This window comes from Trichechus manatus, unplaced genomic scaffold (genome assembly GCF_000243295.1).
Source record: "Trichechus manatus latirostris isolate Lorelei unplaced genomic scaffold, TriManLat1.0 scaffold00029, whole genome shotgun sequence".
Classification (NCBI taxonomy): Eukaryota; Metazoa; Chordata; class Mammalia; order Sirenia; family Trichechidae; genus Trichechus; species Trichechus manatus.
In genome coordinates this window covers 2,875,229-2,887,955 of record NW_004443965.1, presented here as the reverse complement: position 1 = coordinate 2,887,955, position 12,727 = coordinate 2,875,229, and the positions used below count along the sequence as shown (strand labels likewise).

Below are 12,727 nucleotides of genomic sequence, written 5' to 3'. Positions count from 1 at the left end.
TAAAATAAATAATTGAATTATATAGCATATTAGAAGGTTATGGAAGTCAGGGATAAAATTAAGTATGCTTTGGTGAGTAGCATCTGGGGTCCTAAAAGCTTGTGAGTACCCATCTAAGATACATCTATTAGTCCCAGCACGTTCAGAGCAAAGGAGAATGAAGAAAACCAAAGACACAAGGAAAATATTAGTCCAAAGGACTAATGGACAACATGAACCATAGCCTCCACCAGCCTGAGCCCAGAGGAATTACATGGTGCCCAACTATCACCACTGACTGCTCTGACGGGGATCACAACAGAGGGTCCCGGATAGAGCAGGAGAAAAACTGTACAACAAAATTCAAATTCACAAAAGAAGACCAGTACTCATTTTGGCAGCACATACACTAAAATTGGAACGATACAGAGAAGATTAGCATGGCCCCTGCACAAGGATGACATGCAAATTCATGAAGCCATCCACATCCACATCCCTTTGGTGAAGGGAAGGACAACACACAATACAGGGGAAGTCAGCACAACTGGACCAAAGCAAAAGCAAAGAAGTTTCTTAGACACATGTAAACACTTTGAGGACAGAGTAGCTGGGAGTAGAGCACGGGGACCATAGTTTCGGGGGACATCTAGGTCAATTGCATAATATAGTTTATAAAGAAATTGTTCTACAGCCCACTTTGATAGCGTCTGGGGTCTTAAAAGCTTGGAGCGGCCATCTAAGATATATTAATTGATCCCATCCCATTGGGAGCAAAGGAGAATGAAGAAAACCAAAGACATAAGGAAAATAGTAGCCTAAAGGACTAAAGGACCAAAGGAACCAGAGACTTCACCAGCCTGAGACCTGAAGAACTAGATGGTGCCCGGCTATCACCAATGACTGCCTTGACAGGGAACACAACAGAGAGTCCCAGACAGAGAGGAGAAAAACGTAGAACAGAATTCAAATTCACGTAAAAAGACTAGACTTAATGGTCTGACAGAGACTGGAGAAACCACAGAAACTATGGCCACCAGACACTCTTTCAACAAGAGAACCGAAACCATTCCCAAAGCTTCAGACAAAGGTTAGACAGGACTATAAAACAAAAAATAATACATGTGAGGAATGTGCTTCTTAATTCAATCAGATATACGAGACCAAATGGGCAGCTCCTGTCCAAAAGCAGGATGAGAAGGCAGGAAGGGACAGGAACAGGACGAACGCACACAGGGAACCCGGGATGGAAAGGGGATGGTGCTGTCATATAGTGGAGACCGCAACTAATGTCACAAAACAATATGTGTATAAATTTTTGAGTGAGAAATTAACCTGAGCTGTAAACTTTCACCTAAAGCACAATAATAAAAATTAAAAAAAAAAAAAGACCATTTACTGGTCTGACGGTGACTAGAGGAACCCTCAAGACAATGGCCCCCAGGCACCCTGCTAACTCAGAACTGAAGCCACTCTCGAAGTCCACCTTTCAGCTAAAGATTAGACAGGACTATAAAACAAACAATAACACAAGTGAAGAACGTGCTTCTTAGTTCAATCAAGTAAACAAGACCAAACGGGCAACACTTGCCCAAAAGCAGAGACGAGAACGCAGGAAGGGACAGGAAACTTGGACGAATGAACACTGAGAACCCAGGGTGGAAAGGGAAAGGGCGAGAGTGCTGACAATTATGGGGATTGCAACTAATGTCACAAAGCAATTTGTGTATAAAATTTTTGAATGAAAAACTAAGTTGTGCTGTAAACTTTCACCTAAAACACAATAAAAAATTTCTTTAAAAAGTTAAGTATGGATGGGAGATGGAGAACGCAATTTAAATAGTGTGGTCAGGGAAGCTGCACTAAACAGGCAACATCTGAGCAAAGACTTGAAGGGGGTGAGGGAATGAGCTGTAATGATATACGAGGATGGGGTTCCATACCAACACCCTGACGGTGGGGCAAGCCTGGAGTATTCCAGGAACAACCAGGAGGCCAGCATGTCTGGAGTCGACTGAGGTGGGCTGGGAGTGGTAGGAGTTCATTGAGGCAATAACAGGTCAGAGGGGGCCGTCAGGCAAAATAGGAAGCTGAATGAAATGGGGAGCTGTTATAGGATAGATTTTGAAGAATTTCTTGGTAGATTGGATGAGGAATCAAAGACGAAGAATAGTCAAGAATGACCCCAAGGTTTTTGACTTAAACAACTGGAAGAATGGAGGTGCCATTATTGAGATGGGAAGGCTGAGGGAGGAACTGGTGTAGAGGGAGGAGGAGGATCAGGAGTTCATTTTTTGAAATGTTAAGTGGAGATGATGAATAAACACTCGCATATGAGTCTGCAACGCATGAGAGAGGCCCAGACTGAGGATATAAATTTGGGATCATATAAATGGGATTTTAAAACTATGAGATTCAATGATATCACTGAAGAGTGATGGTAGACAAGGAAGAGATGATAAGTCCTGGGCCACTTCAACATTAAAAGTGCCAAGTGCCATTTAAAAGCTGGGGGACTGCAGTGGATGCCCACTGGAGGATGGAGGCCCTCACTGTTACATCTGTGGGGAGTTAACAACCAAACCCTTCCCCAGGTATTGCCCTCAGATGAAGGTAGCTACCTCGCTCAAGGTTATGTCCCTGTCCCAGGACACCCTGTATTCAATGACTGATCAGTTTAGGGGTACAAACTCAGCCCCCTTGCCTCCATTCAAGACAAGTCAGACCTTCCCATCTCCAGAGCTCTTCACAGCGTTAGCTGAGGCCATGGCTGCGCCTGCTTCTCTCCTCAGCTTCTCCCTCCGCCTAACCCTGCTTCTTCCACTCCCTCACAGGTGTTGTTTTAAGAGCACCCTCAATAAACCACCGACACGCAAATCTCCACCTCGGAATCTATATCCCAGGAAATCTCTGTTCTAAAGCAGCGGCTTTGGACATAGCATTTACTTTGTTGGTTTTCTCATTTGTAACATGGTAATAATTGTACCTACATGGCAGGGTTGCTGTAGGGATGTTGTTACTTGTCATCAAATCAATTCTGACTCATAGCAACCCCACGTGTGCAGTGTATAGCTGCTCCATAGGGTTTTCAAGGCAGTAACCTTTTGAAAACAGATTGCCAGGCCTGTCTTCTGAGGCACTGCTGGGTGAGTTTGGCTAGTAGTGGAGTGCTTAATTGTTTGCGCCATGCAGGGACTCTGTTATAGAGGGTAAGAGATATTATATGTAAAGGGCCTAGAACAGTTCCTGGTTAATAGTAGGTGTTCAAAAAAAAGGTAGTTAAAATTGTTGAAATCAGATTTTCACTATTCTACCTTAAACTGTAAATAAGATTTGAAAAGTTGCCATCATAGTGCTCAGGAGGGGCAATGTCCCCTCCATGAACCTCCTAAGCCTCACCCAAGGTTATGCCCTCAACCCAGGACACCCTGGATTCAATGACTGGTCAATTTGGGGGGTACAAGCCCATTCTGATGCTTCTTTTACGTACTCTGCCAGCACCCTCTATGTCTCTTATCATAATTATTTGTTGCACTATTCTATATTGTAATTGCATATTTAATTTTCTCCCACCTGTCTTTCCTGTAAGTTCCATGTCTGTCTTATTCACAGTTGTATCTTCAGGGACTAGCACATTGTAGGCACTCTATAAATATTTATTGAATTGAATCGAATTAAGCTGAATTGAATCGATATCCTCCTGAGTTTATGGACAAAGGCCTGGCTCAGTTTGGCTCAGCTCTGGGAGTTATAGACCTGAGTGGCCTTTAATAGGAATTTGATCTGGTCCTGTGAAGTACCAAGAAGACTATCCATCCATCAATCCATTCATTTATATATTAAATCAAAACTAGCTTATAGAGCACCACTCTGCGCCAGGCCCTGGGAATGCAGTAGTGAACGAGATCTTATAGGCAAGCAGTGAGATAGACAATCAGCAACAAACAAAATAATTAAAAAAAAAAAAAAAAAAAATGAACAGGGAGCCAGAAGGGAAGAGAGACCTCATCTAGACAGAATGATAGAGACTTCTCTGAGGAGATGGAAGATGAAACCTGGAAATGAGAAGAAGCCATGTATGGGGAAGGTAGGAATGTTTCAGAGGAAGAATGATACTGAGAGGAGAAAAAAAGTCAGTGTTTTGAGGAAAGGAGAACACCAGTGTGAACAGAGCAGTGTGAAGGAGGTAAAGATAAAGCTGGAGAGGAGGCAAGATCAGCTCATGAAGAGCCGTGGGCATTTCATGCAGAGCAGTACACAGAATAAGAGGATCACTCTGGTATTGTCAAAGATAATGGGTTGTAGGGGAGCAAGTGGTAGGGGTAGGGGGTGGGAGGAACTAGCCAGAGGTTATTGCAAGAGATGATGGTGACAATGGAGATGGAGAAAAGTAAATCTCTTCCAGATATATTCCAAAGGGAGACACTCAAAAACTTGTTGAAATGGGAGGTGAGGGAAAGGAAAAAACCAAGAACGGCCCTTAGGTTTGGGCCTGATCAATGGAGTGAATGATGATATCATTTACAGAAATGGGGAAGATGGAGGTAAGGGGCGGGGGGCAGGATCTGAGGAGAGAATCAAGAGGTCCCTTTTTGAAATACTACATTTTGAAAACTCAAGAGGATGCAGCAGGGCAGCCAGCTGCAATGATCACCCTTCCTGGGCTGGCCCTGGACAAGAATAACACCGAGGCTCTCCTGGAATTTCCTGAAGTTCTTGAGGCCCAGAAGAAAGAAAAGGCCTGCAGTGCTGGGGGTGAGTAACCATCAAGAGAACAAAACATAAAGCAGCAGTTGTCTCCAGCAAATGTCGACACTCAATGTTCTTGGAAGCCAAACACAGGAGCTTGAATATCTGGAGCTAATGACCAGAAGGAGAGGTGTTACCCAATCAGGCAAACAGCTAAAGTAGAGCTCTCGGCTAGCTGCCCTCAATTCCATGAAGAAGGGTCCCTTCATTCCACATGCCACTGAAATGGAAACCAGATTTGAAAGCAAGCACAAGTCTGCCAGCTGGGTGCTGTTCAGACATCTGTGGACCATCAAGAGCCTCCTTGTGCCTTTGGTCCTACTCACACTGGCTTCATGCCAAGAAAAGTATATTTCTTTTGTGACCACTGGCCTGTCAGATCTGCGAAGTGTGCTTTGGGGCTTGCTGGGCTTCTGAAGTGTTGATTGTGGATCCAAGTTCAATGAAATCCTTGACAACTTCAATATTTTCTCCGTTTATCATGATGTTGCCTATTGCTCCAGTTGTGAGGATTTTTGTTTTCTTTATGTTGAGGTGTGGAGCCCTGGAGGCACAGTGGTTAAGAGCTATGGCAAGCTACGGCTGCTAACCCAAAGGTCAGCAGTTCGAACACACCAGTGCTCCTTGGAAACCCTATGGGTCAGTTCTGCTCTGTCCTATAGGATAGCTATGAGTCGGAATTGACTCAACGGCAACAGGTTATTTTTAGTTATGTTGAAGTGTAATCCATACTGAAAGCTGCAGTCTTTAATCTTCATCAGTAAGTGCTTCAAGTCCTCTTCACTTTCAGCAAGCAAGGTTGTGTCATCAGCATATCAGAGGTTGTTAATGACTTTTCCTTCAGTCTTGATGCCCCGTTCTTCTTCATATAGTCCAGGTTCTTGAATTATTGCTCAGCATAAAGACTGAATAAGTATGGTGAAAGGATACAACCTTGAGGCACATTTTTCTTGACTTTAAACCATGCAGTATCCCCTTGTTCTGTTCGAACGACTGCCTCTTTATTTAAGTACAGGTTCCTCATGAGCACAATTAAGTGTTCTAGAATTCCCATTCTTAGCAATGTTATCCATAATTTGTTATGATCCACACAATCGAATGTCTTTGCATAGTCAATAAAACACAGGAAAACATCTTTCTGGTATTCTCTGCTTTCAGCCACATACATTTGACATCAGCAATGATATCCCTTATTCCACATCCTTTTCTGAATCAGCTTGAATTTCTGGCAGTTCCCTGTCGATGTACTGCTGCAATCACTTTTGAATGATCTTCAGCATAATTTTACTTGTGTGTGATATTAATGACTTTGTTCGATAATTTCTTCATTCTGTTGGATCACTTTCTTTGGAATGAGCACAAATATGGATCTCTTTTAGTCAGTTGGCCAGGCAGCTGCTCTCCAAATTTCTTGGCATAGATGAGTGAGCCCTTCAGCGCTTTATCCATTTGTTGAAACATCTTAATTGGTATTCTATCAATTCCTGGAGCCTTGTTTTTTGCCGATTTCTCCAGTGCAGCTTGGACTTCTTCCTTCAGTACTATCGGTTCTTGATCATATGCTACTTCCTGAAATGGCTGAACGTCGACCAATTCTTTTTGGTACAATGACTCTGTGTATTCTTTCCATCTTCTTTTGATGCTTCCTGCCTCATTTAATATTTTCCCTGTAGAATCCTTCAATATTGCAACTCGAGGCTTGAATTTTTTCTTCAGTTATTTCAGCTTGAGAAATGCAGAGTGTATTCTTCCCTTTTGGTTTTTTATCTCCAGGTCTTGGCACATGTCATTATAATACTTTACTTTACCTTCTTGAGCTGCCTTTTAAAAATCTTCTGTTCAGCTCTTTTACTTCATCATTTCTTCCTTTTGCTTTAGCTACTCGACATTCAAGAGCAACTTTCAGAGTCTCTTCTGACATCCATTTTGGTCTTTTCTTTCTTTCTAGTCTTTTTAATGACCTCTTAATGTATGATGTCTTTGATGTCATTCCATAACTCGTCTGGTCTTCAGTCATTAGTGTCCAACACATCAAATCTATTCTTGAGATAGTCTCTAAATTCGGATGAGATACACTCAAGATTGTACTTTGGCTTTCGTGGACTTGTTCTAATTTTCTCCAACTTCGACTCGCATATGAGCAATTGATGGTCTGTTCCACAGTCAGCCCCTGGCCTCATTCTGACTGATGATATTGAGCTTTTCCATTGCCTCTTTCCACAGATGTAGTCGATTTGATTCCTGTGTATTCCATCTGGTGAGGTCCACGTGTATAGTTGCCATTTATGTTGTCGAAAAAAGGTATTTGCAACGAAGAAGTCATTGGTCTTACAAAATTCTATCATGCGATCTCTGGCATCATTTTTATCGCTAAGGCCGTATTTTCCAACTACCAGTTCTTCTTCTTTGTTTCCAACTTTCGTATTCCAATCTCTGGTAATTATCAATGCAACTTGATTGCATGTTTGATCAATTTCAGACTGCAGAAGTTGGTAAAAATCTTCAATTTCCTCATCTTTGGCCTTAGTGGTTGGTGTGTGAATTTCAATAATAGTCATATTAACTGGTCTTCCTGTAAGGGTATAGATATTATCCTATCATCAACTGTGTTGTACTTCAGGATAGATCTTGAAATGTTCTTTTCGATGACGAATGTGATGCCATTCTTCCTCAAGTTGTCATTACCAGCATACTAGACCATATGATTGTCTGATTCAAAATGGCCAATACCAGTCCATTTCAGCACACAAATGCCTAGGATATTTGATGTTTATGCATTCCATTTCATTGCTGACAACTTCCAATTTTTCTAGATTCATACTTGGTACTTTGCACATTCCAATTATTAATGGACGTTTGCATCTGTTTCTTCTCATTTTGAGTCATGCCAAATCAGCAAATGAATGTCCCCAAAGTTTGACTCCATCCATGTCATTAAGTTTGGCTCTACTTTGAGAAGACAGCTCTTCCTCAGTTGTCCTTTGAGTGCCTTCCTACCTAAGGGGCTCACCTCCCAGCACAATATCAGACAAGTTTCTGCAGCTATTCATAAAGTTTTCACTGGCCAATTTTTTTTTAGAAGTAGACTTCCAGGTCCTTCTTCCTAGTCTTAGTCTGGATCTTCTAGCCAGGCATTTAAGACCTACCACACTCTACATCTTACCTCTTTCTCCAAAAGATCTCCCCTTTCCTTTCCCTTCCATCTGCCATCTGCCATCCCTCTCCTCACTCAGATTTTTGGGAATAAGAATCTCTTCCAAACTCACCTCAAATCATTTGAACATTTGTCTTCATTGCAGCACTGTTCACAATAGCCAAAATGTGGAAACAGCCTAAATGTCCATCAACAGATGAATGGATAAACAAAATGTGACACATACATACAGTGTAATACTACTCAGTCATAAAGAGAAATAAAGTCCTGATACCTGCCGTGAATGAACCTTGAAAACATTATGCTGAGTGAAATAAGTCAGTCACAGAAGGACAAATATTGTATGAGCCCACTTGTATGAAATATCTAGAATAGACAAGTATATAGAGACCAAAGTCTATTAGTGGTTACCAGGGGTGGTTGGGAAGAAGGGAGGGAGAAGGGAGGGCTTGATGCTTAGGGGACACTGAGCTTCTGTTAAGAGTGATGGAAAAATTTGGAGACAGATAATGGCAATGGTTGAACAACATGCTGAACATAAGTTAATGTCACTGAACTGTATATGTGAAGAATGTTGAAATGGCAAATGTTTTTGTTACATATATATTTACCAGTATAAAAAATTAATTTATAAAAAACCACATATTCTATCAAATTACTAAGGAGTTTCGCAATTATGCCCTTCAACACCGGTAAGGTGAAGGGTGAAGGCAGCATACTCCCCGCCACTGTTGACAGATTATGTTCCCATCATAGCACTTACTGTACAGAGTTGTCATTACCTATACTCATTGCTGTCGAGTCGATTTCGACTCATAGCAACGCTATAGGACGGAATAGAACTGCTCCACTGGATTTCCTAGGCTATAATCTTTATGGAAGTAGAGTACCACATCTTTCTCCCACAAGTGGCTGATGGGTCCGAACTACTGATTTTTTGGTTAGCAGCTGAGCACTTTAACACGCACCCCTAATGCTCCTTCATTAACTCTTTATTTGTCTGCTCTTCTGCCCAAATGTGAACTCAGTCAGGGGCCACATCTACCTTCTCCATCATGGTATTCCCAGCACCGAGCTTAGGCTCAGACCCAGGCACAGAGAGTTTGTGTTGGATAAGCAGGCTGGGTAATAGCGCTTTCCTTTAGGTATCATTATCTGAGGACAGCCTTCCCATGGGATGTAAACTACCTTTACCTGGCCCTACCATTTACCTAAGGAGCCCTGATGGTGCAGTGGTTAAGCCCTCAGCTGCTAACCTAAAGGTTGGCTGTTAGAACCCACCAGCCCCATGGGAGAAAAGACCTGGCAATCTGCTCCCGTAAAGATTACAGCCTAGGAAACCCTATGAGACAGTCTACTCTATCACATTAAGTCAATATGGGTCGGAATCAACTCGACGGCACACAACAACCATTTACCTAGCGTCGGCCCCTGATAGTCCAGATGGGGCCCTTTGGAGAAATGACAGAGAGTGTTAAGTTCCTACATTGAGATCAACTTTAGCTAACATAAACATCACAGTCTCTGAGAAGTTCCTGAAGTGTCCATACATGGGCTAAAGAACAGGGAATCCTTCTCCCCTGTAGAAAGGGGCAGTTCTCGGGCCACATGGTCTGGCCACTAGCGTGTAACTTTTATCTGGTAGTCTACCCCCTGGAACAGCTGTGTTCTGTTCCTGGGGTCATTTGGACTGGCTTGCTCTAACCCTCTAGTCACAGATCTTGGCCTTGAAGTAGCAGCCATTCTGGAGCCCCGTTCAGCTGCTAACCAAAAGGTCAGCAGTCCAAATCCACTAGCTGCTCCTGGAAATCCTATGGGGCAGTTCTACTCCATCCTATAGGTTGCTGTTGAGTCAGAATTGACTCAATAGCAACGGGTTTCTCCCCACCCCCCGGCCCAGGGATTCAACGGACTCATCTTTCTCCCCACACCACCGCGGTGCCACAGGCCATCTCGGCCCGCGGGTGTTCCTAGGAGTTTGGGATCTCTTCAAATCAGTAAAAGATTTATTCAACATCTATTTGGAGGAGAGGCTGAATTAGCAGTTCCATGTGGTAGAAAGAGCCCTGGTGGCGCAGTGCTTAAGAGCTTAGCTGCTAACCACAAGGCCTGCAGTTCGAATCCACCAACCACTCCTTGGAAACCTTACTGGGCAGTTCTACTCTGTCCTACAGAGTCGCTATGAGTCAGAATTGACTCCATGGCAGCACGTTTGGATTTTTTTTGTTTGTTTGTTTTCTGTGGCAGAAGAGGTCTCTGGGTAGTGCAAATGGCTAATGCACTTGGCTGCTAACCGAAGGTTGGCAGTTTGAGTCCACAAACCTTGAAGGAAAGGCCTGGCAATCTACTTCTGAAATATCATCCATTGAAACCCCTATGGAGCACAGTTTTACTCTGACACACATGGGGCCACCATGAGTTGAAGTTGACTCCATGGCAACTGTTTTATCTGTTGTTGTTATTTGTTTTGTTTTTGTTTTTTAATGTGGCAGGAGGGTGAGTATGGAGGCTTCCTGGTGGTTGCATTCTGTCTCTCCCCTGTTGTGGCTCAGCTCCGACCCCTACTGGCGTCCTCTGCTCCGGCAAACAAAAGCCCTGCGTAACTTTTACTTGTAAAGCCCCATAACAGTCTCAATGCCTCCCCCAACCCTAATCAGCGTATATCAAACAATTCCGTTCAAGTCTCTTCTTGAAAAGAGTTCTGGTACATAGCATTTTCTCTATCTTGTTACATTTCCAGGAACATTTTAGCATGCCTTATAGATTGTTGGCATGCCCCTAAGCCAGATCTCGTCACAAACAGCTCAGCACCCTGCTGCAGCTGACCCAACCTAGCAGCGAAGCCCTGTGCCACTGGCGCCAGACGAGCTGAGGATGGCTCTGTCTCTCCCATCCCAGCCCCAGCCCTCTGGCAGGACTTGTAATTGTCCTCCCTTGGAACACTGATGGGAAAACCAAGCATCCAAAAGCCACCTGCATTTCATGCCTCCTGGCCTCCAAAGAGAAGCCCTGGGGGCCAGTGGTTAAGAGCTAGGCTGCTAACCAAAAAGGTTGGCAGTTCGAATTCACCAGGCGCTCCTTGGAAACCTGATGGGGGCAGTTCTACTCTGTCCTACAGGGTCGCTATGAGTCGGAATCGACTCAATGGCAACGGGGTATGGACAGCCTCCAAAGAAGCAAATTAGGGTTTTAAAATAAGACAAACTGGGCTTGATGGGAGCGGGAAGACTGCCAATCACGTTATCTCAATTCAAGGTTACTAAGTAAAAAGACTCAAACTGTTTCCATTTTTAAACAAAGTGAAACTTTAATGCTAATTCTAACCTCAAAAAAAAAAAAAAAAGACAAAAAAGAGATGTTTTCCTCCTTACGGTTTCAATCCCAAGGTTTGCGTTAAATTAAGCCCTCCAAAGTGCCGTTAGATGCCGTCAGTGCATTTCGACTCATAGTGACCCCATGTGACAGAGTAGAACTGCTCCATAGGGTTTTCTAGGCTGTAATCTTTATGGGAGCAGATCTCTGGCTCTGTCTTCTAGGTAGCCGCTGGGTGGATTCGAACAGCCAATCTTTATGTTAGCATCCTAGCACTTAACTGTTGCGCCACCAGGGCTCCTTCCCAAAGTGCTAGGGAGACTACTTTCATATTCAAATTGGGCCCCATACTGCTCTTTGGTTGCCAAAGCTAGGTGAGCCGCGTTGCTTTCTACAAGCACACCAAACCCGCAGGCTTCCTCCACCTGTACCTTAGAGGAAGCTCTCCCCAGCTTTATCCACTTGGTCTCCGCAATTTATTTCCGGTGGAAGTTATTTACCGGCTTCTTTACATTTAAATGATTACATTGTTCACGTTTTAACACCTGCAAATACCCTGGAGTGTCCCAATCTATTCCAATTATCTAGTCATTAGCATTTTCAACTTCCTGGTCTGCTAATAAGAAGGGAGCTGTGGGGTTGAGGTAATCCCTTCAGAAACTAAATTATTTTGTGTATGCAGTAACCATTCCGGGATTATGACTCCACTACACCGACATAACAGAAGGATAAAAATGATGAATAGAAGTTGCATGCTTTGCAACCCCACGGAAAATAATTTTGGCTTATCCTTCTCTCCAAATAGGTTATCCCTCCCTTAATACCTGAATTTAAAATGCAAGAACCAAGATGGTGGAGGGTTTTTTAATGACTTCACGTGTTTGGTGTAAGTACTGCTGTGTGAATCACTACCCAGGTAGGAGCAGGAAGAAGGTAGGAGATCGATCAGAGAAAATTGGGGAGTAGGTGGAAGAAAAAGAGCAATGAGTGGGCTGTTTTAGACTGTTCCAGGCAAGCCCCTGGGACGAAGCGCATCTCAAACACGCCCCGATTCTTCCTCACAGTCAGGGGAGCTTTCAGCATTTCCCTTTTTCCCACCTCCCTCACCGCTCCGCCCACCACCTGTGATTTCAGACCTCATTTGGGGCGAGGGAGTGTTCAGTCTTCTGACTTTTCCAGGAATCCATCAAATGATACACCTTTGTACACGAGTCCCGCCTCAGGAGTACGCACCTAGCAAAGAGGGAAGGCGGGCAGGGTAAGACTGCTAACTCATTTTGGAGGAAAGACTGTTCTTTATACCGAGATTATGTTCTTATCACTTATCTGGGTTCTGAAAGACCTTTTATGAAAAAGATAGGACAGAAGATGGTAGGGTTTTTTGTTGTTGTTTGTTTTAGGTTAATCTGTCATTTAGCAAAATTAAAAAGTTGACTGCTGTATGTAGACCCCACCACCACCACCACACACACAACTTTTTTTAAATTTTACTAATTTGGAAAATTACAAATCTGAGAAGCCATTGGCCTAGAGCTT

General features: G+C 43.4%; 1 non-coding gene across 1 annotated transcript; it reads left to right on the top strand.

Moving 5' to 3' along the window:
- The first annotated feature begins 364 nt into the window (after positions 1–364).
- Positions 365–471, top strand: LOC111820221 (U6 spliceosomal RNA). Its single transcript, XR_002823756.1, has one exon. It is a non-coding gene; the product is annotated as a U6 spliceosomal RNA (small nuclear RNA).
- Positions 472–12,727: the final 12,256 nt, after the last annotated feature.